Source organism: Microtus ochrogaster, linkage group LG5, assembly GCF_000317375.1.
Source record: "Microtus ochrogaster isolate Prairie Vole_2 linkage group LG5, MicOch1.0, whole genome shotgun sequence".
NCBI lineage: Eukaryota > Metazoa > Chordata > Mammalia > Rodentia > Cricetidae > Microtus > Microtus ochrogaster.
Genome location: NC_022031.1, coordinates 9,401,932 through 9,429,524, shown reverse-complemented (window position 1 = coordinate 9,429,524; position 27,593 = coordinate 9,401,932). Strand labels below are relative to the sequence as shown.

Genomic DNA, 27,593 nt, shown 5'->3' with positions numbered 1-27,593 from the left:
ATATTAATTTTTGCTAATCAGAAGTAACTCAATTTGGAAGGAAAATGCCGGCAAAGAAACCGACTGGTCTGCATCTGCGGGGAAATTAACACTAGTCTGGCAGGCACCGTTAAGCAAGACCCTTGAGTTGTCTCTGAAATAGTCCTTTAAAAATAAGGAAAGTATTTATTTTAAAGTAGCCCCCCTTCAAACGCCGTTTCTGCCCGAGGTTCTTCCACACATGTCAAAGGGTTGTTGAATTATTCATTATTGTAATTACTATCATCATTGTCATTACCCCCTTCCATGTGGAAATAATTTTATTATCGTAATTTGATATCTGAAGAATTTCCTGTTAGTCGTTTGATAATCATTTTTTTCTACTGAAAAGAAAAGTTTTGTTTATAAATGAGATAGGGAAAATGTTTTAAATGCTTTGATGTTTGCTATAGATTTCCGTTTATCTAATCGATCGGAATGCCAATAAAATCGATTAAAGGTTTAGTGTTTTACAAACAACCATTTTGTGCTTTTTGATTTTACGTTCAGAATGATTTTAATAAAGCTAATGTTTTCCTTTAACAGTCTCTCTTTAAAAAAAAACCTAAAGCTTCATCGTTTTCCCTTTTATTGTGAGAAGTTCCCACTTGAAGTTCTTCAGATAGGAAAATACACACACAAAAATAAGCAATGGTTTAAATTTCATTCTCTTTTTGCCCGAGGTATTTAAATAAAGCCCTTTAAAATCTTGGTGAATTATAAGCGATCATTCAGTGATTGCGGAATATTAAATTAAACTTAGATAAATCCGCATTGAAGGAGGCAGCACCCAATCCTGAATTTATTTCCCATTTTCTCTAACAGCATCACTGCGCTCCTCTCCTCACAATGACAATGTACCAAATCTGGGCATTTTGCAAACATTTTCCATATGCTTTAGCCGGGACTGATAGCCGAAGAGGAGAAGGGGATGGTGATCTTTTGGCTCTGAGGTATTTCATTTAATCTTTTGTCTTAGACTCTCCCTGACAACCATTTTAATGCAAAACTTTGAAAATAATGTAACGCACTGTGTTTGCATTCACCTTTTTTTCCACCTTGCTGTTTATTCCTGAAATGCAGTTTTGCTTATAATCTGATGTGAAGATATCGTTTGTGTACCTTGGTAATATTTTGTTTAAGAAAATCTTTGATTAATTTAGTTTCTGCTGGTTGTCTTTGTAATTAAATGTGGATTTAATTATACATTTGGTAACTTAGATCAGATGGACTGATTGTTTGTGGTAGGATTTAAAGGGGCTTTTGTGTCTGGCATTTAAGGACATTACCTACAATGGTGGTTGGTGGCTTTTCCTCAACCAGAGATATCTGCACTATTGTCTCAGTGGATGCTTAGATGAATGTAGTGTCCTGCTTTCAAATGCTTTTATCTGGTGGCCGTTTCAGGATACTGTGTCTATAGCAGTTTATTGACTAGATACAGGTACTTTGGGGTTTTAGAAAGGTGACCACTTTCTCTTCTATTACATGGCCGTTTTTTTTCCCCCTCCCTTTTCTACTTGTCTGTCTCTTCACATCTGGATAACCCCTTGGAGCTCTTCCCCAGACTGAATGTAAAATTTTCATTGGACACTCTTGTTGGAAATAGATCCATATGTTTAACTAGGGTGGGGTTGTGGTCTTGAGTCTGTGTGGTTTATAGGGGGTGGTGGTGGTGATAAGAGGTCCTGTGTAATTGCAATAAGAGCTGTGCAAGTGCTTGTGAAGTTAGTCAACTGCTATTGTTTGGGGAGAGTCCCAGGCTGATTTTGTTTATAAACCCTGGGCTTGGTGCCCAGAGGGAAAAGAGGTCACTGTACTGTCTGAGCTCTGACCTCAAGGAGTCTAGAGGGCTCTGACTTCTCTTTTTTTTTTCCTTTTTTTTACTTCTCCTCTCCCTTAATTCTTCCCCCTCCTACAGCACTCTGTGTAGCTCCTCCCCCTTTTCCCATTCTTTTCTTTACCTGTCTGTGTCTGAGTTTACTTAATGAGGTTTCCCACCCAAAAGGTCAGAGCCTCTGGAGAAAAGAGGTTAAGGCAGACTGCCTCTGAAAAGCTTCAAGTGGATTTCAGGAAGAGAAAAATGTGCATGGATTTGGAAAAACTGAGACCTTGGAGCAGGAGTGTATTTTAAGATAAACAAACAAACAAATAAGACTATAAAGGAGATAACAGACTGGAGGGCATCAGGAAAGGATCCAGCTGCCCACAGATACTACATGTATGTATATACAGGGGCATAACATGACTTCTCGGTTTTGAAAGCCATAGCCTTTACCTTTCACATCAAAAAGTGTGTTGTTTCACCATGACAAGTCATATTGAAACACACACACACATACACACACATGCCTTTGTTACTTCTCAAGAAAACACATTTTGTTCATAAGAATGCTTGGATACACACACACACACCTTTTGAATTATCTCACTGTAAATACGTGCTTGTGACACCTTCCCAAGCAAGCCCTGCACTTTTCCACTCATTTTAATGTTCCATTTCCTCCTGACCTACACAAATCCTAATATTCACACACACACACACACACACACACACACACACGAGAGAGAGTGAGAGAGAGAGAGAGAGAGAGAGAGAGAGAGAGAGAGAGAGTCAGTCATTGGAATCCAGTTTTAAGTGTGTTTGGAGCTGCTGAGTCAAACAAAAATGTTAGTTAACATACTGCCTTTGTTAAATAGCCCCTGGGTGGAGAAGATCCAACAAAAAAGGAAGGAAGGAGGGGCTGAGGATCTGAAAGTGTCTGTGGTGCTCTAAAGGGTTCCTAACGCTGAAATCTTGTAATACCTTGTTTCAAACAGAGCTTATCTATAGAGCCCGGAAGCCCAGTCAAAAGACTGGGAACCTTCCCCTTGGGCTGGAGTTGTTCTTGAGCTGGAGGATGCCGGGGAGAGGGAGGTGGGGCATTATTAGGGAATTGGTGAGGGGAGGGCCGAGGAAGGGAAGAATGGACAGCTGGCGACTCATTATTCCCTTTGGAAAGCCCAGAGTGTCCTCAGCGTGGATTTGTGAACTAAACTGTGCCGAGGAAAAAAGTCTAGAAGTAGAAGTTACCTTTTGTCTCAATGTTAATTGCTCCTTGTCGCCAACACTCAACACCTAGCCACTTGGTGTAGCCTTGGGGTTCGTCAACAGTAATGGACTCAGTGGCAAGGTGCTAGTGGTAGGAGAAATTTGGGCTCCGCTGGGGCAGCTCTACAAAGTAGAGGGTCTAGCGAAAGTTCTCGCGTCAGGAAAGCCTTGTGCTCCTTTCACTTTGAAAAATAAAGTAGGCAGCGCTCCATAGGGTGGCTGCAGGTTGGCATAGTTTAAGTACCGTGAGACGCTGCTGGAGAGCAGATTGGGAATCGAGGTCCAAGGTGCAGGGCCAGGGCTCGGTAGAGACCTGAAGGGACAAGCTGAGGGTCCTGGAGCGGGCGACTGAGAATGAGATTGTGGGGGGCCTTGGCCTGACAGAGAGGCTGGATTCTGCCCGCGCCCCGAAGCAGCCCGCAGGCTGAGCTTGGGCTCGCCCTGGTCGCCGCGCCCCTGCCGGCGGCCCACCCCGCGCAGATCAGCCGCGGCGCTTGCCAGCAGCTCTTCTAGCGCCGGCAGGGCGCTCTGAGGCCAAGCCCTGGAGGAGACTCTTGACTCTGTGCTAGTGCTCTCTGCCCCTTCCCTTGAGCCCATTAACCCCCGACCTCACCCCCAGCCTCTCTTCTTAGGAAAGAGGTGAAAGAAGAACAGAGAGAGAGATGATTAAAAACAAAACACACACAAGCACACAAGCTTTTGGAGGGCAACATTCCCTGAACAGAAGGGATTGCAAAAGTGGGCAAAGGCTCTCAGTCTGCTCTGCTTTTGTTTTCTTACGTTGAATTCAATAACCGCCCTCTCCATCCAACACCACACACACACACACACACACACACAGAGAGAGAGAGAGAGAGAGAGAGAGAGAGAGAGAGAGAGAGAGAGAGAGAGAGAGCTGTTTTACAAGAAAGTGATGGGAGTAGGGATGTTGGGACAACTAGCCACCCAAAATTTTAAATCATTTTCCTTGTTTGACATTTGTTGTTTTGACATTAATGGCACTGATGTTATTGATAACCTTTCAAGGAGGGTAAAAAGAGCAAAAGAAATAAAGAACATGCAAAAGCAATGGTCACCTTCCTTGTCCACCATGGCAGGAGTGGACCCTTTCTGCACCTGAACCTGAAACAGACTTATTGTTCTCCGGTGTTTCCTTCATCATCCGCATTTCTTAGTCTGCAATGGCAGGAAATGGTTTTTCCATCAGCCAGCTTGTACACGGAGCCCTCTCCAGCAATGGACTTGATCCTTGCTCATTTGAACCTGAAACTTTCCTCTGCCTTCATTTCCCCTTAGTCTCTTGAAAAGTCCGCACCTCTTCCCCCATACAGACACCTCAAATAGTTTTCTTATTATTATGTTTTTAAGCCAGGATGCTTGCTCTCTGGGGTCTTTTTCTGTAAAGGGTAACTCTGCATAAAGCATCCTCTGACTTACATGATACAGAAAATTTCAGTTTTCCTCCTGTGTGTCCCGTATTTCCTAGCCCAACTGAGATGCTAGAAAATGCCTGGTGCAGTTGTGCTTGCGACCGTGGGGCTGTAAACAAAATCACTTTAAAATCTTAGAAACCTTTTCACTGTAAATAGATTTCCTTCCAAAGAAGTTCGAAAATGGGAGTCTTTGAAGACAGGGAATTCCCCTACCTTGTGTTAACCTTTAGTCGCCTTGGTTTCTAAAACACTACTACAGGTACCTACTCCAAATTTCTAAAGTGGCCTTGGGTTTTTCTCTTCCTCAAGACCGTATCTAGGTTTTATTCTCTGCCCCAAGCCTCAGCATTTTCACTGCAATGTTAGCCAGTTGCTGAAGGCAAGCAGCTTTCCAGAGATGAGCCTAGGTCTGCTCTTTGGGGAGCTATAATTTCATCCTCCCAGGTGTGTTCATTCCATTTGCATCTATCCTAGGATGTAAGGACTATCCACTGATAGGTACCATGGCTTAGGCCCAGAAAGCCATGTTTCCTCTCTGTGAAATCCCAAGGCTGTGCAAGAAACCTTTCTATTGGTGTTTGGTGCCTTTGGTTCTAAGGCCTAAAACAAGGTTTTGAAGCAGATCCTGGCAATTCAAAACTTCAAAGGCCTGTCAGCTCAGAGGAGGTTGATGCCTCACCTGTCCAGGAAGCTGGACACTGCTGGCATTTCCTGTTTGTAACTCATTTGACTTGTTACTATTACCTTTGCTCTGTGGTTCCTGGTTTAAAAACATTACATAAATGGTGTCTACTTGTGACCTCTGGTGTAGCAGTGTATCAAGATGCAGAGTAGCAATATATATATATGAATATATATATGTATATATCCCCACATTCAGTAGGGGGTATTTAAAAGTATGTCTATTCCGAGTGTTAGTTAATTATCTTTTAATGAAAGTGTCACTCATATTCACATCTGTAATATTGGAAAGAGATAATTAGATTTTCAAATGAGAATCAGCCACCTTAAATTTTGCACAAGAAAATACCAAGTATATTTCACTCTAATGAGATCTGTAGCAGGGTTTTAAAATTCATCATAATGTGCTTCAAGAAAGATAACTCAACAGACTAGAAAGATGAAAGGTTTTCTTCCCTAAGTCTTCTTAAAGCTATTACATTGAACTTATGCGATCTGATAAAATATTCAAGAATATTACATAAAAGCTAGCACTGTACCCCAGTATCAGTCTTACAGCCCGGACTTACTCTCATTTGGAAGTTTACTTTAACTAAACTAACCACTTCCATCTCCCTTGCCCTGGGTTTTCTCTATCGCGAATGCGAGTGCATACAGTTTAAACAGAACGCCTTCGGATCCGAGTGCGGATTCTCCTTTGACAGAGGCAGGGCTGGTTGGTGTTTGCACACAGGCACTCTTCATTTACATATATTTGCATATTTGCTCAGGCCCCAGCATTTCGCCATTAAAGTGCGTCCGAGTGCAGAGTAGAATAAACTATGTTAGAAAAAAGCTCTTAATTACCCTAGTTTATATTTCTCCTTAAAACTCCCCAGTAAACAAATCTCTGGTCCAATAGTAATTACTTTGCTTCATTTAAAAAAAAAAATCTCGAATGGTTAAAAGGCATTTCTTAGAAACTATTTGTGCTTTATATTCTTTCCTCGGCTTTCTCTGTGTGTGAGTGTGTGAACGTGTGTGTCTAATGAAGTTTGAGAGTTGTGCGCGGGGGCGCATGGGGTGCGAGCCCCGGAGGTCCCCATCCGCTGTCTCCGCGGTCGCCTAGTCCAGGGCTCCAGCCGCAGCGCTGGGAGCCTTGGAAGTCGCGAGGCTCCCGGGCTGCTCTGAGTCCCGGCTGCGCGTCATTTGCAGTCTGGGGAATGTTGATCACCTCACTAATTACACCTCTCTCTCCCCCCTCCCTCTCCCTCTCCCTTGCTCTCCTCTCTCATTCCCAGAGTGCATATCGGGAATAGACACACAAAGACATGCGCACTCAACTTAATCAGCCATTTTTTTAAACAGGGCTAAAACGATAATAATTAGCAGAATAAAGACATATCGGATTTTCATTTCCTTTCCTCCTTTTCCCAACCCCTTCACAACCAAACAGCGAGACCGCGGTCGGCACATGCTTTAACTCCTCCCGGACCCCCGAGGACCGCTCCGTGCCCCCCACTTTCTGCTCCAGCGTTTTTATTTTCACCCAATAAAGTTCGAGGATTATTTTTTTTTATTTTTTTATTTTTTTTTAATGAACCCTCTCGTTTTACTTGGATGTGATCAGCTGTACGTAAAATAAAAGCAAAACAAAAAAGAGGCGAAGATCGAGTAGGAACTGCAGGGGAAATGGAAAGTAAGTTTTTTTTCTTTAACTTTTATTGAGTAGTTTGTGTTAAATTTAGGTCGAGTATCGATTATCTTTCCAGCCTGATCTTGCACAATCTTTGATATTTCGCTCCCTCTCTCTCCCTCTCCCTCTCTGCCTCTCTCCCTCTCTGCTCCTAGCTGGCTTGCTCCCGCTCGCCCCAGCACACATTCCCTCATCCCGACTATCTCTTCCGCTCTGCCCCCCTTTTCCATCTATTTCCCCCGTTTTTTGGCTCAAAGGTTTGCTTTGCTGAGGGAGTGAGAAGGCACGGAAGGGGGGGGTGATTTTCTACTTGGGGGAGGACGTGCTTTTCGGGATTTAACTTTTGGATTAAGTGGCAGATCATCCACTTTCGGCCAGCAGTTTTGTCCTTTTCCCTGTCTTTTCGGGTTCTGCCTTCACCGGGAGCCGGAGACACTCTGGTGGCCCGGCGAAGCTGTCAGCTCCGCAGCTGCACGGACACTGCCTGGGGTCCCGGCCCGCCTCTAGCCCCTGCACCCCGTTGAGATGACGCTTCTTCGGCACAGATCCTCCGAAAGTTTGGACGTTGGTCGGTGGGGCTTGGAGCCCCCTCTCCTCTCCTCTCCCTCGACCCTCCCCTGCACCTTTTTCGGGTTTCTTTTCTTTTCCTTTACCTTCCCTACCCCTTTGCAAGTTCCCGAAGGGAGCTCACTGCGCGGGGCAGCAGCAAGCCGGGGCCGGTGCGCGCGGGGCGCGGGCTCAGGAGGATGGGCGAACGCCGGGCTGGGCTGCAGGTAGACACCGGTCCGCCGGGCCACGGCGGGCAGAGACAGGCCGGGGCTGCTCTAGGCTGTGCCAGCGCCGCGGACCCTGGCAGGTCCGTTAGGAGGCGGGATCTCCAGGCCTCCGGCTGTGGACCTAGGGGTGGAGGCAGTTTGCCCGGGGCTTGATCGCCGCCCTAAGAGGACACCCGCGGCTGGGGATCAAGAGCCTTTGCTTTCTTTTTTTGGTTAAGGGCAAGGGTGTTTGTTGTGTGTGCCTGTGTGTGTAAGTGTAAGGGGGCTGTGGCCGACTGTGGGAACTGATCCATTCTTTGCCCGCAACCCCCCACCCCACTCCAGGGTTCCATGTCTGCAAATGAACTTCACCTCCCTAGCTTCAGCCGGCAACACGCGCGCCTTATGGCCAAAGCAGCTAGGCAAGCGAGCAGGGGCTGGAATTCGGCGGGTCTTGTCTTTTTTTTTTTTCTCCCCCACTTCTTCCTCCCTCCCTTTCCATTCTTTCTACCCTTTTCTATAAGAAAAGAAAATAATAAAAATTCTCATGGAATTGTATAAAAGTTCCTCAGCGATGGCCAAGTTGCAGAAGGTTCCCTATCCAGTCCCCTTCCCCAGAAGACGGTGCACTGGTTTGTATTTCTTTTGTTACCTGTGATCCGGGCGGGGGGCTCCTTGCAACGCTGGGTCTGGGGTCCGGCCCAGATATGAGGCTCCGGCGGTGCCTTCGGCTGTGTCTCCACAGTTCCGTGTGGTCCTGGTGAGGTTTTAGCTACCGTTCGGTGAGACACCCTCCTTGTAGGTACCAAAGGTTCAGATCACAAACACGGACACCCCCCCCAACACACACACACACACACACACACACACACACACACACACACACGGAGTCAACACTCACAGACACACATTAGCTCCACTCCCCCCACCTCCAGCCCCCACCTTGCCTTCACTCTCCCCCTCCCCCAAAAGCACACACAGAACAACACCCCCCACCACCAAACAAAAACCCAAAGACAAGTTGAGTGGCTGAAGATGGTGGATTGACACTGACTCAGACAGAGGCAGGTTCACCAGGAAATCTGGCGATCCCGATTTCTGACAGTCGCATTTCCTCCCCTTGACCCCCCCCCCTTTTATTAACTCTGTTCCATGTTTAATCAAGGATCATGTAGATGGCAAAGGGAGAGACAGAGAGACACGGGGGGAGAGAGAGGAGAGAGGAAGAGAGAGAGAGAGGGAGAGGAGAGACAAGAGACAGGAGTGTTTTTTTTTTCCCTTTCTTTCTTTCTTTTTTTTTTTTTTTTTTTTATTGTGTTCTCCTGGATTTTCAGTGGCTTGATCCCTATAAACGTGGAGTGGTTAAAGCTCATATGTAGTATTATATTTTTAGTTGGGTGGATGGATGGAAGAATCAGGGAGAGGCTGCGGCTGCCGCTGCCTTTTCGGTTGGTGCTTAGATTAAAGCTGAGACTTGGCTGCGATTGGGACGCGACAGTGACACGGGCATCGATCGCTTCCATTGAGAGCAATGCAAAAACACAGCCCGGGTATGTAGCACTCTCCGCTGCCATCCACACTTGCTTTACTTCATATTTACTGACAAAACTGACAGAGCAAGCTCCGACTTTCTTTCTTTCTCTCTTTTTTGCTCTTTTCTCTTTTCTAACTGAAGAATAAGAAGAATGGTGTGTACAGTATTTGTTGGAAAGGATGGGTTTAAATAGAGCAGAAAGGGAATCTTTAGAATTATTTCACTTTTTCTGTGACTGTGCTTTTAGAGGTTTTTCTTCTCCACTGAGAAGCATATTAAAGAAATTGAAGATTTTCTTTCCTCGTCTTAAAGAAAATAAAAAGTAAATCCTTAAGGGAATGTTTGATATTATTCAAGGGCTGGAGTTCCAAGCAGCAGGAAGACACACACAAATAAAAGACAGCTCGCCAGCTGTTTTAACCTCTGGCACCTGGCTTCAGTGCAGGGATCATAAGGTCCATACAGTTGTGTTTTTAATGGTTTTAATATTTATGGCGTAAACTGCGGAGAGCATCGCTGTGTGTTTATTCAATAGCTGGCTGCTCCTGTATTTAAAAAGTAAACTCTTATTCGTCTGTTTTCCTTTTTTTATAGTGATGGAGATAGGGTCAATGAAATATGAGGGTAGTACCATAAATCTGAAAAGTGAAATGTACCCAAGGAACAAAGAAAGGTCAGGTGAACCAGCTGTGTAAGTCACAGCCACAGCACCCACTGTGGGGTGAGGCAGAAACAGAGGCTCTGGCTCTGGGAAGTGAAAGTTGCCCCTTAAAGTTAAAAACAGGCAACCTTGTTGGGTTCTATTGTAATCTTTGGCAGTTTTTGGCAGAGTAGCCCAACTCTGTTCATTAATTGTGAGCTAGTTGGATTATTTTAAAGGTGCTGCAACAGCAAGTGAAAACAGAAAGGAGGCTAAGAAAATTGCTGTTTAATATTGCAGAATTTACTGCTTCCATTCTGACCATGAGCCTAAATTTACACAATGAAATCTGATTATCTCTAATAACAATATTAGATCCTGCACTGGATGGATGAGAATTGAGGTGGTTTTGTTGATTGCAAGGGTTTAATGTTGCATTTCAGAATCTGATGTGGTTTGGCCTCCCTTCCATTAACTGGAAAACCCCTGAGGTTTTACAATTATTTCTTAAAGATAATACATTTAAGATTGCATTGGTAGGCTGAAGAAAAGTCATAAAGGCAAGAAGGGAAGCCCTTAATAACTCTTGAGGTTCAGACATGTTCAGCAGTTAGATTGGCTCTGACTTCACCAAGGGTCGACAATGTGTCATTTCCACGAAGCCAAATTGCCCTCTGCCTATATGATATTAATGTGCAAATCAATATTTCAGGGATTAAATTTCCCTTCTTCATTTTTTATGGTTTCTACCTCAATAAGTCTCAAGTCTATTAGAAGAGGCTGGATGATTTAAAATCTTTCACTGCAGAATGGCTTGTCGTAGTCTTGTTTCCAGGCCATTCTAGGTTTTTCGTTATAAAGACTAAAGGTGCCCTACAGAAGTTGTGAGGCAGTGTAGAGCCAGGGTCAGTAGTGTAAAGCTCTCCTTCGATTAGAGCTGTGATGCATTGGGGATATAATATATGTGTTTGTGCTTGGTATATACATTCTGCTGCTTTAAAAATATTATGTTAATCACCTATTGATTTATTTCAAAATCAATTGATGTCCCTTTCTTAGTAGTGATTTGTTCAGCATTCTTGAGGACTGTGTTAATTTTCTAAAACACTATGCATGGATTAGGTTGGTGTGAAAGTATGGGAAGGAAGAGATTTTTCATGTAGCAACGTTTTCCTAAGAAGTACTTCTAGAAATCATCGTTTTTGACAGTGATAATCAAGTGCTGCCATTTACATATATTGTTGTCATGGCTATCATTGAGTTTTCTAGCTGACTGACTTAGCTGGTGTCTGTTAGATGAGGCCTCCTTCCATCCTTCTGTATGTTTAGTTCCTAGCACTTAGTAGGAACAATACTTCTTGAGACTTTCTTGGAGAAACACAATTATGTCAGAAAATAAATGAATTGGTTGGAAAACACAAAGTAGAAATGGGGGAAGGATGGAAATAAAAGACTGTGACTTTATCACAATCTTCGGAAGGCCTACTGCCTATCATTTGGTCTTGTTTTATAGTCTTAAACCATCTGGACCAAGTTCCGCACAGCTGCAAGAATTTCATATGTGATAGAACATTTTTTCCATTCAGTGTGAAATGTTCCTTCCTAAAAACGTACACCAGACTCGCTTAATTTAGTCTGTTAAAAGGAATGCACATGAAAAAGGACAAAAGGCTCTTTAATCTCTGCAAGCTGTTTGTTTTTCTTAAAGATTCCTGTGTGTTTGGGTTTGAAAAGTCATGTTTATTGAGGAGATGATGCTGAGGTACGACACTAGGATAATCTATGGTTTTTGGACTGATGGCCATGCTCTCACCCAATTTGCAGAACTACTTCTTATGCCTGTCAAAACACAGAGTTAATCTATCCTTATTTACAATTAATCTCAATAAAATTAATCTTAACTATGTTTTATTCAGTGGCTTAAAATATCTAATTATATTCAATTAACTGCCGTTATAGTAATTAACATTGCTTAATTGCCTCTGCATATGTTTATGTGAAGCTCATTAGTTGCTGCTGTCTCCTCTTCCCTTTTCTACTTGCTATTTTTGCTGTTGTCAAACCATTTTTTTTTTTTTATCTCCCAAGGTTTGACAGTGGCAGTAGAACAGAATCTTCCAAAACACTTTCTGGAAATGAGTGTGATTGCTCTCCTATCTCAGACACTTGTTAGGAGCTTTTTACTACTACTCTAACTGCTACTTCTGTCTTCATTTTCTTAGCCTGGATTTCTAGTACACTCACAGAATGTTTTCTGTCACTGTGGCTAGAAATCTGAGAAGCCGGGTCAGGCTTTGTATTTATAAATGAATGTGTCTGCCTAGGGGCTGTCCCCATAGGCAGTGTGGTTTATCTGTTTTTGTCTTTTGGGGCTCTCATCCACCCCCTCCCCAACAAAATCATTCTAAGGGTTAAAGACTTGGCCAAGGTTCAAACTGAGAAGCGCCCAGGGAAAGTGCATGTGAATATGTACAAGTTTCATGTAATTAGTGCTTAATTATATTAACATATGCAAATTGTCAACTTAGAAGCTTGTTGAGCTGGCAAAGATCAGCTAGGCACAATTGCTATATTGTTCTGAAACAATAATGGATTTCAAGTTGGATTGTGGAAACACATAACTAGCTATCTAATTTAACTCATACCATGGTGAAATTTCATTAGTCTCCATGGAGACTGGTTTAATTGTGCTGACTAATGTTCTGGGCTGCAGAATGTCCTAAAAAGAAATCGTTGTTTGCCTAATCCACCTTACAATGACACTTGTTTGTACATGTTTCCCTTGTGTGGGAATTTGCATATGCAAATAAATAGTTTCTCTGCCCCATTTGTCATGGCTGTTCATTACCCATGAAGAGGACATTGTTACTTGGCTGTTACTGAGTCTCCCAAGACTGGATAGTGTCAACCAGTCCAGCTACATTCTTTCATAATTTGTTTCTGATTAATAGGCCAGAGTGAGTCTCATTCTCTTTGGGCATCTGCAAGGCAAGGTCAGTCTCTAACAAAACAGAGTTTCTGCAATAACTGAAGGACTTTGTCTTTTGCCTCTGCCTTCTGCCTTTTTCACCCATTGGTTGGCAGAATGATATTTAAAATAATGTGTTCTTGTTCAAAGAATGTCTCTACTAATAACCACTAGTTTCCTAAAGCAAAAAGATGAGGAAAGAAAGGAGATTCTGTTATTAGAATATTAATCCTGTTTTTGACAGAAAGGTAAACTGATATAATTGCTTTTCAGTTGAAGGCATGGGGGTTTATACAAGTGTGAAAGCATCGGAAAAGGATTAGCATTTTTTTGCATAATGAAAAGCTCTGTTGAATAGGGATCCAAATGGTGGACTGAATGACTAAGATGAAAGGAAGATGAAAATGCAGGCTCCTCTTTATGTCTATGTTGTGCTCTCTCCAGAGTTATGTTTGTCCAAGACACGGGCAAACACGCAGTGCCTCAGATTTCAGCAACTGTCTTAGATTCTTGAGTTTTCATCATGATTGAGAAGATATGGATGAAGAGAGTTCGAGCTAGTATATCAACAGAGGTCTGTATGTAGATGGCTTTAAGAAACAAAGCGGCGTAGCGAAATATTGACTAGTGAGTATCAAGAATTCGCAGCACTTTGCTAGCAAGAATAGTGATTTTATGAGAAGCCAGTGGTATGGCATGAGTGTTAAGGTCATCTAATTACTGACCTTATAGTGTACTAGCTCCTGTTGTTAAGGAATAACCACCTCAGTTAACAGAACACTTCATTGGGGGCAGAGTGGTATATTCTACCTTTTGGTAATGTTAAGTGTTAAGTGGCCTATTCAGCTTTTGTAAATTAAGAAGGAATAGCAAATGAGGCTGCAAAGTTGTCTTCTTAGGCTTTAATTCATAAAGTTCTGAATGCAATCTTTTGGTTAGTGCATAGGTGTACTCTGTGTTTATTTTAAATTGGTGTTTTGAAAGATGTCTAGGATCTGTACGCTCACTTGGAGACATTTGTAGTTGGGTTTTTTCTTGTACTAGTTAGAGGTATAATTGCTTAGAGTTGACAATATAAACAGGTTTCTTGATGAAGTTTCTTCATAATGAGGGTAATGAGAATACCACGAGTTGAGACACCTTCAAAGGTTAGAATGGGTTCTTTTACATGCATGTAAAACAAGAGCAGAATAGATCATTATTTGCATATATTTTGTATAAAATGTATACATTTTATGAAAGCTCTTTCCAATTTGGAGTCACCCCAAATGATCCATGGGGTTTTTGGGAAGGGTGCCCCAGAGCAGAGCTGGAAGACTCCACCAGATATTCTCTTAGCTAGTCTGTGGCCAGGCAGCAGAACTTCCATTTGTGTCATCACTTTAGGGGTTCAGTTGCTTGGGTTTTGTTATGAAGGTTATGTGGAAACTTGAGAAATCAAAAGTGTTTTCTTGTAAATGAAAGTATCCAGGTTGCCTCTTGAGTACAGCATATTGTAAGTGGAAAGTGTTTGATCTTTGTTATAAAGTCACCCAACTTCTTTACTAGAGTCCTTTTTAAAATTTGTCAAGAAATTCTGGATTGTTTCAGAAACTTTTATGGTTAACTTTATGGTATGCTTGAAAAAAGGTCTTAAAAGAACAAAAAAATCCACATGGAGGCTATTTTTTACATGAATAAGGGTTTATTAAGGTATTTCCATAAGAAAAATGTGTTAATTTAAAAAATAAATTCATTTATATTTTAAGACATTGTTAAGCAGGCACCATGTGTTGTAACTGGCAGCGTTCCAGCCACCATGGATGCGGATCACACGTGGGTTAATAGTAGCTTATGTGATGTCTGCATTCTTAGGAACGGGGCAAAAGCCCTGGCTATTCTGATATCAGGATTGCAAGAATCAGACAGAGCAGAATATGTTTATATGTGAACAGATGGACACACGTTGAGAACTGAAAGTGCACAGGCACTTGTTTTCCTTATCCCTGACAACATAACCAAAATCTGAGTCTACTCCTGGTCTTTGATGGCTTAGGAAAAAATGGGCTTTTAAGGAGAGCTCGGTGGCATTATTTCCTTGCATGAGGATTGGGCTCCTTGCGATCTGCTGGAGTTGATATTGTGTTAATTCCCTCATTTTCAGAGGTTCACAAGTTGCCTTGGAAGTTTGATATGGTTTCACAATTGACATACAACCCTCAGGTCAGAAATGGCTATTCTCCACTTCCCTACTCAAAGGGCTGTGAGTGAAATGGGATACTTGCCACAGAGGAATTTTTGAATGTATGCATGGCATGTAAAAATAGCTTTGGCACTAAAGTCATGTTTGGCAAGAGACATCCCTAATATAATTGTCCACTTTAGCATTCTAGATTTAAAAACAATAAATAAACAAATAGTAACAAATGGAACAAATTGACTTGGTGCTTATGTCAGAGTGCCTTAATGCTCCAAGCAAACTTCGTTAGGTGTTTTGGTCTACAAGGAGGCTGGCATAGACGTATCTAATGCTCCTGTCTGATGCCCCTCTGTCCTGGGGACACAGGACTGCTCAGCGGTAACTGTGTAACACATAGTCTAGCACATGTCACTAAAAACAAGCTTTATTGATTGCGTTCTGTCCTTGTTATTAAACCAGAGAACATTTATGAATATTTACTTAGATCTAAATAATTTTAACAAAAATTGACTTTTGTGTTAAAATATGCATTTTATAACTGTCCATAAAACCCTTTTTCTTCACTCTAAAGAGAAAGGACACTCATTGCCGTAACAACATTAAAAAAAAAACCCAGAAATTTGCACTCTATTGTTTGTAACTTGCTGTATTCTTAAAAAGAAAACAAAATAAAAATTTGAAGAAGATTTTGGAGAATCATAACATTTGCTTATCTAGAAAAATGACCTGAGAAAATCCTAATAGTGATAGGTTAATCTTTCCTCCCAGGATATTTTCACGAAACCTGTCTTCTCTGAATTTCAGTTTGTAGAACTTAAAAAAAAGCGATAAACTTAGGAATGATGTAATTTGTACTTACTTATGACTTCCTGAACCTATTAAATAAGTTGTTTTGTTTTAGCAGATAAAATTGTGTTTCATTATTGATAACATTTCTATTCCATTAACATGCAAACACACACACACACACACACACACACACACACACACACCTGTTCTTTTTCTAATTGAATGCTTCTCTTTGCTTCGTAGATATGCTCAATAACAAACTGAAATTTTTCTCCCAAAAGCTAAATGTCCTTCTTTTCTAAGAAGTGGTCAAAATAAGCTCTGTAGAAAGAAAAGCAAGGAAGTTGTTGAGACCACCAAAAACTCTACAGACTCAATACTCAGAGAACAGCCTTTTATCCATTCAGTTCAGTTCAGTTGGCTCCTTTGAAGAATTGGAAGTGAGTTCGTGAGAAGTTATTAACTTAGCCAGCATGCCAGGAGAGTGGGAAGACAAGAACTCAATTCCACCATTCAAGGATTGGTGCTTGCCCCAGTGTCTTGTATGTTTGGGAAAGGGATTGTTCCATGATTGAAAGTGAAGGTTGTGAAGATGGTGAGGAGAAGCAAAGAAAAACGTGTGAAGGCAGTCTAGCAGGACATTGTTTTCTCTTCTTGAGTCTGCTTTCTGCTTCTGAAGGGGGCTCAGCAGCAGCCGGGCAGCCTCCCAGCACTGTGACATGCTTTTGTGTTATGTAACAGGTTAGTCTAGGTGCTCTGAATGGCCAAGAAGAGTCTATGTTTCATAAAAATACAGATGACCTCAGTGACTTAAAATGCATTTTTAATAATCATGGACATGGTGTGAACAAGGAGAAACTTTCCATTCACTGTGTGGAAAGCAAATGAGGACAAGGTTGTGAAGTTTTGGGGGCAGCAGAATGTACAGAAAGAATGCACATAATTCAAGCCAGCCCACCCTTTCATTCTGTTTGCTTTGGATTCACTCACTTTCTTTTTCAGTAAGTTTGTTTTATTCTCACTTCAGTTTTAGAGGAGAGTCTACTTAAGTTTTTAGCAACCTAATGACCCATGGACATCGTGTCTGTTAAAAGCTGTCATGATGAATTTAGATGAATAATTGACCTTGTCCAAGTGTTTAATCTTTGTAAGCCTCAGTGTCCTACTTTGTGTCTCCAGGTTTGCCGGACGTAAGTGTCATGAACTGCAAAGTAAGTTAGCGTGAGGTGACATGATCTGTGGTCACTATGGCCATGCCTGGTTCTTCTTTATTAGCTGATATTAATGTAATATTTGGATGGTGAGTGTTTGATAATGTAAATCTACAAGGATCTGAGTAGAGTGGTTCCTCTCCCTGATAAGAAGAGATAAGAATTAGGCAATGAGTACGTCTAAGAAGTAGGGAAGGATATAAGAGCCTTCTCACACCCTTTTCTCCGTGGCAGCTCTCTGGATGACATCTAGCTTGGCAGGTGGCTCTTTCTCCACACCATTATCTCCCACTCCATCATCACAACTTGATTTAGTTATGAGGACTTCTAGATATTTAATGCATTTTTGGTTCGTCATTTTTCTGCAAAGCAAATTAGGACAGAAACAGTTTTTAAATAATTCAAATCTTGGTCAATCTACATGAACTCAAGAGTCCTGGCTGTCCATTAAATACAATAATAGAAAAGACCACAAAGCTCACTTCAGTGTTGCAGTGAACTCAATCTATTGAGAGCCTGTGAATTAGAGAGGGGCTTTCCAAAACTGGCTTACAAGCCATTGAAACACTTTTCTATGTATTTGTTAGTAAGAGATTTTGATATTTCATGAAATGAATATCAGTCATTCTGTTCCAGGGTGACCTATTAACCAAAATTTCTATCATCCTGGAGGAAAAAAAATTAGTTTCATGTATACATATATGTAAATGTCTACAGAATCATTAAATCATTTTGAGGAATTTTTTTAGTCAAGTTATTAGCATCCACTTGGCTTAATTCTTAGGGTTAATAAAAGAGCTTTGTCTTTTTAAAAATAATGCATTATTTGATGAAGGATTGTCCAGTTTCAAAGATGATAGATTGTCTAAAAGTTAATAAATATATAAATGTAACATTTGGGACCATCTATAAACTGAAACATATTTTCGTTACAGCTTTCAAAATAATTTAATTCCTAATAATCTTCCACTGTGATACATGTCTATACATGCAACTATTGTTTATATTTTTTATGAAAATAAAAGAGGCCAGGGATTGTATGTGCTGAAGAGTTCTTCAGATAAATTGCAGCCTCTATGGGGCAGTGCTCACACTCGTTTAGCTGCTGCATCTACAGTGGTGGACTTATTATTGGCAACTTCTTGGAGCTCATGCTGCTGAGTGACTTACTGATTATCAAAAGCCCACACTGACAATTTCAGTTTATTATGCTAGCAGACTTTGCTCCCCCTCTCCACTAGGTACCGTAAAGAAATGGAAAAAAATTAAATTGGTTGTTCCTTTTCTGAAAAATTTCCTCAGGGAAAATGTTTAGGGCAATGTACATAAGTATTTATATTAGAGATCTAGATTGTTGTAGTCAGAAGGGAAAGGGCGGAATTCCCTTTTCAGCTGATAAGGAAACGGAAGCTCATAGAAATTTCTTGGAAAAATCACATAATTCAGAGTAGATGAGGAGATCGTGTGTGTGTGTGTGTGTGTGTGTGTGTGTGTGTGTGAAGAATGTGACCCCTGCAATGCATTTTTCATTCTAAGTGGTTTAGCTTTTTCTTTTCGTTAATTTCTGTGTTCTGCATATGAGAATCATTTACATTTCTGTCCCCTCTCATGTGTGTGTGTTTCTTAGTTTTAAAAGAGTTGTTTGTTTGGTTGGTCTGCTTGTTAGTTGGTTTGGTGTTTGAATGGTTTGATCTGTAAGCCAAAATCATTGGTTTGCAGGTGTCTGAGTCCTGTGCTAACTCATAACTGTCTAGGCTGAGTTTATAGCTGAGAGAGTAGAGATAGGGTCACAATAGTCTAAAAGGTGGAAAGTTGTAAGAAAAGTGGACAGGGATGTTTCCTTCTCTGAAAGAAGCAGGCTGCCAATTGGTTAAGAATCATTCTGGTGTGCCAGAAGTCCCTGGTCTTAGAGCACTGGTTAATTATTCATTGTCAACAAGGAAGTCATGGACAACACTTAATGTGGCTCACCTCTGATTTACTTAGAAAGCTCATACAAGCACTTGGCTTTGTTCTTGCTCTAAGAAGGGGACCGATGCCAATAAGAGCTCCTTGCATGGTCCAAGAGCGAACAGCATTTTACCTCAAAGACTGACCTCCTTTCTTATGGTCTGTTATGGGAGAATGGCCAATGATTGGCTGTGTATCTTCAGAGGATAGGAGAAAAGAGGTTATGACAAGAATCCAGTGTATAAATTTTACAGTATATGTACCAAAATCTTGCCCCTCAACTGGCATTTTCCTAGGCCTGTAGGTAGAGGTATTATTGGTAAAGCAAACACTTGCCTTTCAAATATCCTGAAGAGTTTCACATTTAATAATAACTGAAAAATGTTGCCTCTTTCTAATTGAAAAATATGACAATGTCATTGCAAACCTAGTTTTGACAGTCCCTTATCCCACTGAAATGAATAGATATTTAATATACCATAAAGAGGGTACGAATAAACTAGGTGCACCATGGAGTAGAATCGGAGAAGAGGACTGTCCGACCCACAGATTATTCATGTTTATCTGAGGAGGTTCAATTATATTACTTAACAAATGATGCTCTACTCCAGCTGCTCATGTTGAGGACAGAAAGGGTATTGAAATGACAGCTTGACTGTCTGGTGTGTACTGACCAGACGTTTAGTGGTGACTTAATCACCCCCCAGAGTAACATGTAGATCACACTAATGTTTCCCTGCCACAAATCCAGTTCACATTCAGCTCCCTTTTCTCCTTTGATGGAGTTGGTTTCTTATTACCTACGGAGCATATATCTACACACACACACACAACACACACACAATTTTTTCGCTCAAAATTTCACTACGGTAGAGATGGTGATGAGAGTTCATGGTATATTTTAGATAAAGGTGGACAATCACATCAGAACCATCAGCTCGCTTGTCATGGCGTGAGTGAAGACCAATGAGTGTATGAGCACAGAGGGGCAACGGGCTTTTGGAGGGACACATTTTTTTTTTTGGTACTGTAAGGCAACCATGGCTTAGATTTGGCTTCAGGGAAAGATTGGGATTAGACAACAGTGTATACAAATCCTTAGCATAACACAATGTGTTGGTGAAATGTGGACTATTTGAGCTAGGATTGACACAGTTCTCAACATGTGCTTTAGACATCAGCTGGGAAACTAGGAAATTTCCAAGGCATTTATTGTGTATAGGGTTATCAGTTTAGGCCACACTGAAGCTACAGGTTTGAAATAGCATCAATTGAAAGACTGATTTCTCATGTGCTATACATGCATACAATATGCCCAACATGTATACCTGGCCTTTAAATTTAGCCTCATTAAAAGAATTTCAAACTTCTATCTAAAATCTATGTAGGGAAATAGTATTTGCATATACAGAGATAGCACTTAAGTATAAAATGCTTTTCACAGTAGAGTAAAAGTTAATAATTTCAATAACAATTCTGACAATGGAATACTTGTGACATAACTGCACTTAGACAAATTCAAGAAGCTAAATCTTATATACACAGAGTTTATTCTGAAACATTAATTGAAAAGTAACAGGTTTTCTTTCTTTCTTTCTTTCTTTTTTTTTTTTTACACAAGTTCTTATCTTTGAAAGCACAATCCTAGCAGACTTATTTCACTTTGGGCCCAGCTAACTGTTCTCTTTCAGCTGCTGTACCCATACAACCTTTTCTTGTTAAATTCTACTGATTCACAACGTTAAAGTGAAACAATCTGATACCTGCTTCCTGCCCTCTGAATATCTGTCATCAAAGACACTGATTAGATTCTCCCCTAGCTCTTTAGCTGTTTTAAATGTATAATTATCATTGCACGTCATTTGATAGCTGCACTAATTGCTGCCAACTATTGTCTGTTTGCACTTAATGCTGAAACCTGATCAACATCCTGCTTTGGCTGATGTTTGATGGTAAACTTTAATTAACTCTTATTGTGTTGAAGAAGAGTTCAGGCTTGGTGTTAACTAATCATTTACCTTCATTATGTCCTGACAGCTCCACTTGCCCTTGGTCCTAATAGATAAACCAGTCAGTAAACAAATCTGCAAACCCCATTTCTCCTAGTTGTTCCACTCTGATGTTTTCCTACTTAACCATTAAGCTAATTGGGGCCAGATAATTTTTTTAGTTGGCTTCGTATCTCCAGTACTTCAGACATTCATCTTAGATTTCTTCTTCATGCTGGACAATTTCATTTTAATAGAAACTGTAGATTTGAGCTAACATTACTTCTTCAGCATGGTCCCGGGAACATGCATCTTTTGAATCAATACCATTAAGCTTGTCTCCTGTTGGAATTCTTGTAATTATTTTTCCTGAAATACTTTTCCTGTAATGATATTGAAGTTAAAGCAATCAGGTTACCAGCAGATCATGTAAAATTCAACTCAAAATTGCTGGTTGCTTGATTTTAATTTGTTTGACATCAAGTTTGTTTGAAAAGGGATAATATGTGGGTAAACCAAGGAGCTTATAATTATGGTTGACATTTGTTTGTTTATAATGAAATCTAATTAAACTTCATAGGTTTAAAACACAAAAGTTAATTACCGAATTGCTCACTCCACTGCTGGGCAGCAGTCAAATCAACTTTTAGGGGAAAGACAGAGGGAGAGAAGGAGAAAGTCTGGAAAGGAGGGAGGGAAGAGAGCTCACAGACAAAAGGCTCTGCAACATAGAAATAAAATAACAGGCTAATCTTAGTGATCAAGCATAAATTTGCCAAGATTTCATCTAGAAGAACACTTGGCATTTTGCTTATGTTCCCAATTATGTTAGTCCTAATGTGGTTTTTTAATATAAAGTAATTTAAAATATTTACATGGAATATAAAAACAGTTGCATTTGTGAGACTCTCAGAATACTATAGAGCAAAAGCCACTTGGTAGTGATTTAAAAAATTATTCATATAACTTTCTTTGTTAAAACTATGTGAAATCATGTAAAAACATTAAAGTCATTGCTCAGGAAATAGGAATGTTTGCTGGAATACCTAAACTGTGATTAGTTTTATGAAGGTAATTATGGTTGGTTTCGCCTGCAAGGAATGCCTTTCTAGTATGCTTAACACTAGTGCATTATTGTTATATTGATAGGAATAGTGAAACACAAATAATCATAAAATTATCTTTCCCTTTAAATATTTTTATGTGACTAGATATAGAAGGAAAAACACAGATATGCATTAGAGAATATTGTCATTATACTGTGTGTGTGAAAATGTATGCGATAATGCTAGTCAACCTTTCGTCATCAGACATTCTACAGTTAAAGTTGTATTACTTATGTCAATTAGGATCAATTTTTAAATATTCTCCTAATTATTAGCACTGCTACGATCTAGATAATCAGGTTGTTTTGAGTGAGGGAAGTTAGCCAATTAATTTTTTAAATGGACAACACAGGTGCAGGAGAGACATGGTAGCTGTGCTTTATACTTTTCCAAGACATTATTGAAGAGTCAATGTTTTCCTCTAAGGAAACTGGAATGATTCCATGTTATAGCTTCATTTTTATGTGTTATGCACTTGAACTTTCCAGTAGGATAGGACATCAGGGAGGGACTTGAGAAGGAAGACTAATTAATTCCCTATTATGATGCTTTGAAGTTGAGAGGGACTGTCACAATGTTGTCCTGCTTCCGGGCTCTACGTTTCAGTGTATTTTAACACAGTCCCTCACTGAGTTTTAAATTTATGTATTATTAGGGAAGAGTTATTCAAAAGTTTAGTCTCTAAGTATTGGCAAATATCACCTTTCCAGTAATACTGTAGCTGATTAAACCCTTTTACTCTTTAATGAAGCAATCACCAAATAGGCTGAGTGTCAGCTGGAATACTAGCAAAACAGTATATATATATTTTAAAAAAACAGAAAAAGGCACAGGACATAATTGCAGTTCGTGTCCTTACCTCACACCAATGCAAACTATTCATTTTCAATTAAAATGAATAAGAAAATTAGAAATCAACTCTATTGGTTGAAATTACCCAAGTTTGTTTCCAGGAGTAGCTAAAGTGTTGAATCCATCTTGCCCACTGATTATGAAATTTTCCTGAAGCAAACAAATAAAATGAGTCATATAATAGCATAATTTGGTTTAAAGAGGGACTATTGATTCCTCTGTAAGCAAAGTAGCTGGAGTTTGATTAAAGTTGTAAAGAAAACTGAGTAAAATTCCTGTTTCCCACAACTAATCTAATTAAGAACTATTGGACTTAGTGGAAAAGTATGCCTCTCCTCATTTGCTCCACGGCACACATGTTTGATGCTATGTAATTGTCGCATAACTTCCATGTAGATTTAGTGATCTGAGAGGGAAGGAGGGGAAGGAGACTCGGAAAGAAGAAGGGAAAGAAAGAAAGAATCAAAGAGGGAGAAAACGATGCTTCAGCCACAAGGGTCCTATTTATGGAGAGGGGAACCAATCTGCCCTGAATTGCTCACTTAGATTTTAATGAGAAAAATGAGAGGGAAACAAGGAAAAATGACTTAGTTGAGTCACACACGCACACTTGTCTTTGTAAACTTCCCCTTCTTAAAAATGTGCTTGTTCTAAGCGCTGAATATATTTGGTTACATCCTTCTATTCAAACTTAATTACCTTCTCCCCTTTGTCATGACATGGGTGGAAAGTTTTTGCCGTGTCAGGAGAGGTCGTCACACATTCTTTTGCAGTTCGCTTCATTAATTCCTTCTTGCAGAAGCATTCTCTCTCGTGCTGGGAAGGTAGAAGGGTGTAACAGCAGAGCCCTGAAGCATCAGCAGGAAGCTCTAAGCTGGTTAATGCAGTATAATTGTCTGGACATAGACTGGTCTTTGTTTCTGTGGTTCACTCCGAATCAGCTGTAATTAACTCCAGAGTGTTTCCAGATTGCCAGCAAAGAAAAATTACAGCTTTTCTGTTTTAAATTGTAAAGCTCACAAACATTAACTATGGAGATTGCTTTTACTTTGATATATTTCTGTCCTGCAAGAGAAAAAAAGCTTACTTCACTACCCCATCCCACCTCGAAAAATGTGCTTTCGCGAAGTTACTTGATTTAGTGTCTGTTGGAACATAATGGCCTTTAATCGTTGGTTTGAAACTGTTTCACTTAGTGTTTTCAATCTTTGGCCACTCCTTTTGCTAATATTTTTAATATTGAAATGGGAAAGAAGTTAGGCATTCCTTTTTTCTGAAATACTAAACACCCAACTAAAATAAGCAAATTGCAATGAAGGCTGCCTTACAGAACAGCATCTTCAAGTCTGGGAATCAAATATGTCCCCTGATGTAATCAGAGCTTCCATCCGGGTATGTCACTGGTGTTCTGATCTATGAAAAAGAGCCGATGAGGAAAAGACAGACCATGTCACTACCTTCTTCCTGTGGTGAGTGAGCCACACCCTTTTCCATCTCCAGTCCAGTGGTTTGTAATTATGGATTTTAGTATGGATAAAAATGAAGTAGCACTGTGAACTAATAAGGCCCAGCACACAAAAGATCTGTCAGCAACTGATGCAAAAAAAAAAAAAAAAAAAAAAAAAGGGCCGGCCAAAAATCTTTTTTTTTCTTTCTTCTGAATTTAACAATGAGGAATTTAAGCCTCAATGTGGCTTTAGCAAGCAAAGAAAAGAAGCTCTTGGTGTCTGCATAATACCACTTTGATGGATTTTTTTTTCATCAGTTCTCTGTACGTGGCAACAAATAAACAAGTATAATTATACTTGTGAAGGCCTATTCATTGCTTTGTCAGGATTAGATATATGTGCCGTTTTCACACTGCGCCTCTCTTTTGTCTTTGCCTAACTCACTATGACATATTGATAGAGGATTTGGAATGGGGAAAAGGCCACAGCAGAGACAGTGATGACCTTTTGGAAACTTGATATAATTCAAGCATTTTTATTTATTTTCCTCTTCTTTTTTTTTTTTGTCTCCAAATTTGTAACTTGTTACCAAATTCTCTTGTAAGCAGACAACTTTTAACCCATTTCAGTTGGAGTAAATAAAGACCCAGAGTGTCAGGAGGCAGCCAGAGAGCAGAGGGAAATAAAAACAATAGCGAAGGAGTGCCCTGCCCTCCTTTCCCAGCTCTTAGCAGAGTGGCTAACCTAGCATTCTTTCCCCATTATTCTGGCCGCTTGATCAGATCACGGTCTTTTTAATCATTTCACAAACACTGTCTCACTGGACCGTAGAAGAGGGCTGGGGCAGCCTCAGTTAAAAAGCAGAGGTAAAACTGGCCTCTGATTTTGGGTTCTAAGGGGAACTCGGAGTGGTGAAGGCACAGGCATTCTCCTATTGTGCAGGAAGCACCCCCTTTCATGAGAGGGACTCCTCTTAGGTGGATTTGGGCATTTAGCAGAGCAGAGTTTAGGAAGCAGTGACTGCAGATGACAGCAAAGCAGAAGGAGAGAGGGAAAAAAAGTTATTTTCTGCATATTGTCTCCTGCTCCTGAAAACAGTATTTGACATGATCAAAGTCAATGATCTTGTGAATTCCCGAGAGTACCAAAATCCGTGTACATTCTAAGCAGACCAGCAGGTATGTATTCTGAATTTAGCATAAAAGTTAGAGCAGGTTTCTCTGAGGAATTTTCTGAGGACTTGTGTGATTTTTTAAACAGGCTATTTGGTAGTAGAGACTAGAAATTGGTGATGATTAAATAGAAAGTAGCTTTGATGGTGAAGAAACTTATATAATGAATAATCTGTTGCGCAGTCATTTGGGAATGGTTCAATGGTTTAAGTTAAATGGTTGCCTTTGTGGTCTTCATACTGGGGTTTTTATAAAGCTAGCACAAGTTATATGAGTCCTGTTGGTAAAAGAAAAGCTTCATTTGGCATTGATGAGAATGAATAACTCGTCATCATATTTAGTGCCATGCAACATACTAATCTAAGTAACCTTTTAACCAAAACAGAAGAAAGGGACCTATCAGAATACACTAACAAACCTTGCTGCGGTGAAAGTCAATAGCTACATAAAAATATTAAAATCTGGTAATATGTTGCTCTCTATGTCAATGTAGATAGCTTTGTTGTTGTTGATTTTAGAAATGTAAATTTGACTGTATAGAAGACTTACATGTGTGAACTGGTTTCTGATGAATGAGTATGCCTCTTACTGAGATGGAATTGATAGGTACTTTGATACAAAATTGTGTAGTACTACAAGAAAATACATCATAGTAAATTTCTGATATGAATTCCTCTAACATAGTTTCTGTACCTTTTCCTTCTGCCTCTTTTCATATAAAGTGAGAGAATGGGATCTGTTTTATGTAGAGAAAGACTGAGATGATCCGTTTTAGAGCCCATGTGGCATTTGAGGTGTATTCAGAACATATGTAATAATCCTAGCATGTGTCCTCCTTGTGAGTTAAGAACTGTGGTAAGGATGAAAATAAAATGACAATAATTTTATTATCATTATAATAATTAACATAATAATTATTGTAGTTCAGAAACTCATAAATCTCTCCAATGTTTAGTACCTTTCTTACTCTTTGGAGTACAGAAAACCAGTTCCAGATAGATCTATGTATAAACCGAGTCTGATCATTGAGGCAAAGATCATCTGGGTTCCTGGAACTTCCTGTTTAATCTACTAATCTAATAGCATCATTGCTTTCATTCCAAATATTTAGCCTCTGCTTGCCCTCCTCATGTTTTTCAGATCAGTTCATCAGTGTATTGTATTTTAGGCATTTTGGTTGCCTTCAGTCTGTATACATTATGCAGAATCAGTACATGGGAAGGTAAACATTAATGTTTGTGGAATAATTAGAAAACTATTAGGCTTTTATGCTTATTATGATCAAATCATTTCAGAGATTTTTTTTAAAAGGCACATGCATGCCATGAAGATAATTAACCTGCATCTCATCCATGATTAAAATTACACACTAAGCTTGGTGATGTTTGCCCCATAAGCAATTAGAGTGTCATTTTAACCATCTCAGATACCAAAACGAATCTTGATTTTGTCATCAATCTGTGATGATCATTTTATCTATTATAAGCTTATCACTTCCTTCTTGACTTGGCTGACAAGATTAGATTTGATTACAGTAAGGGCATTACTGAGACAGCCTTAATGTTTAGTATGCCTGTGACCTTCAATGACATCTACCTTCTAAAAGAACTTTTTGAAAGGAATTTCTAAAATGCTCCATAGAATAGGTGAGCCCAATTTTCTCTTTCCTTTTTGTCATAGCTCTTGGCCACTGTGTAGGCTGCATCAGCATGCAGGGGTGGAAGAGGTATCAGGACAGAGATTCAGACTATCTGCAAGAACAGATGTAATTTGCAGTGTAATATGGAGCACCCAGTTTTCTTGTTTCGGAAATCTGTCATGATGTGTGAGCGCTTTGATTCTTTTAAAGTAAGGGACTGTTCACCTAGAAGTTATGGGTCCCTTCGATTTTTAGATTTGAAAGGTTTGCTTACCTGCTTCAAAAAATCAAGACACTATCTATGTCATAGGCCAAAAATAAACACCCAAGTTTCAGCTGTTGTGTACAGTGCCATCATTCTGCAAACGAAGTGATCTGCCGGACTCAGAGCAGCTTAGCTGTAATCATGCTGCACTTACAGAGGCTGAAGTTTGCACGTGAAGACATTCACACTCATATGTGCA

The 27,593-nt window shown here is 40.0% G+C and overlaps 1 protein-coding gene and 1 long non-coding RNA gene across 11 annotated transcripts in view; one reads left to right on the top strand and one right to left on the bottom strand.

The window, feature by feature from the left end:
• LOC113457744 overlaps nucleotides 1-8,521 on the bottom strand; it is a 69,479-nt gene extending 60,958 nt beyond the window's left edge. For all 3 annotated transcript variants that reach the window (XR_003378246.1, XR_003378245.1, XR_003378247.1), the window contains exon 1: nucleotides 8,306-8,521. This is a non-coding gene — a long non-coding RNA (uncharacterized LOC113457744). The remainder of the gene's footprint in view (nucleotides 1-8,305) is intronic.
• Zfhx4 (zinc finger homeobox 4) overlaps nucleotides 952-27,593 on the top strand; it is a 193,874-nt gene continuing 167,232 nt past the window's right edge. For 2 of the 8 annotated variants that reach the window (XM_005361856.3, XM_005361855.2), the window contains exon 1: nucleotides 6,463-6,901. The gene's annotated coding sequence lies outside the window, so the exon portion shown is untranslated. Of the gene's footprint in view, nucleotides 972-6,462; nucleotides 6,902-6,944; nucleotides 7,467-7,500; nucleotides 7,672-7,693; nucleotides 8,286-9,046; nucleotides 9,204-27,593 lie in introns of those variants that run through there. The other 6 variants (XM_026786719.1, XM_026786718.1, XM_013351767.2 and 3 more) reach the window with 6 other exon arrangements.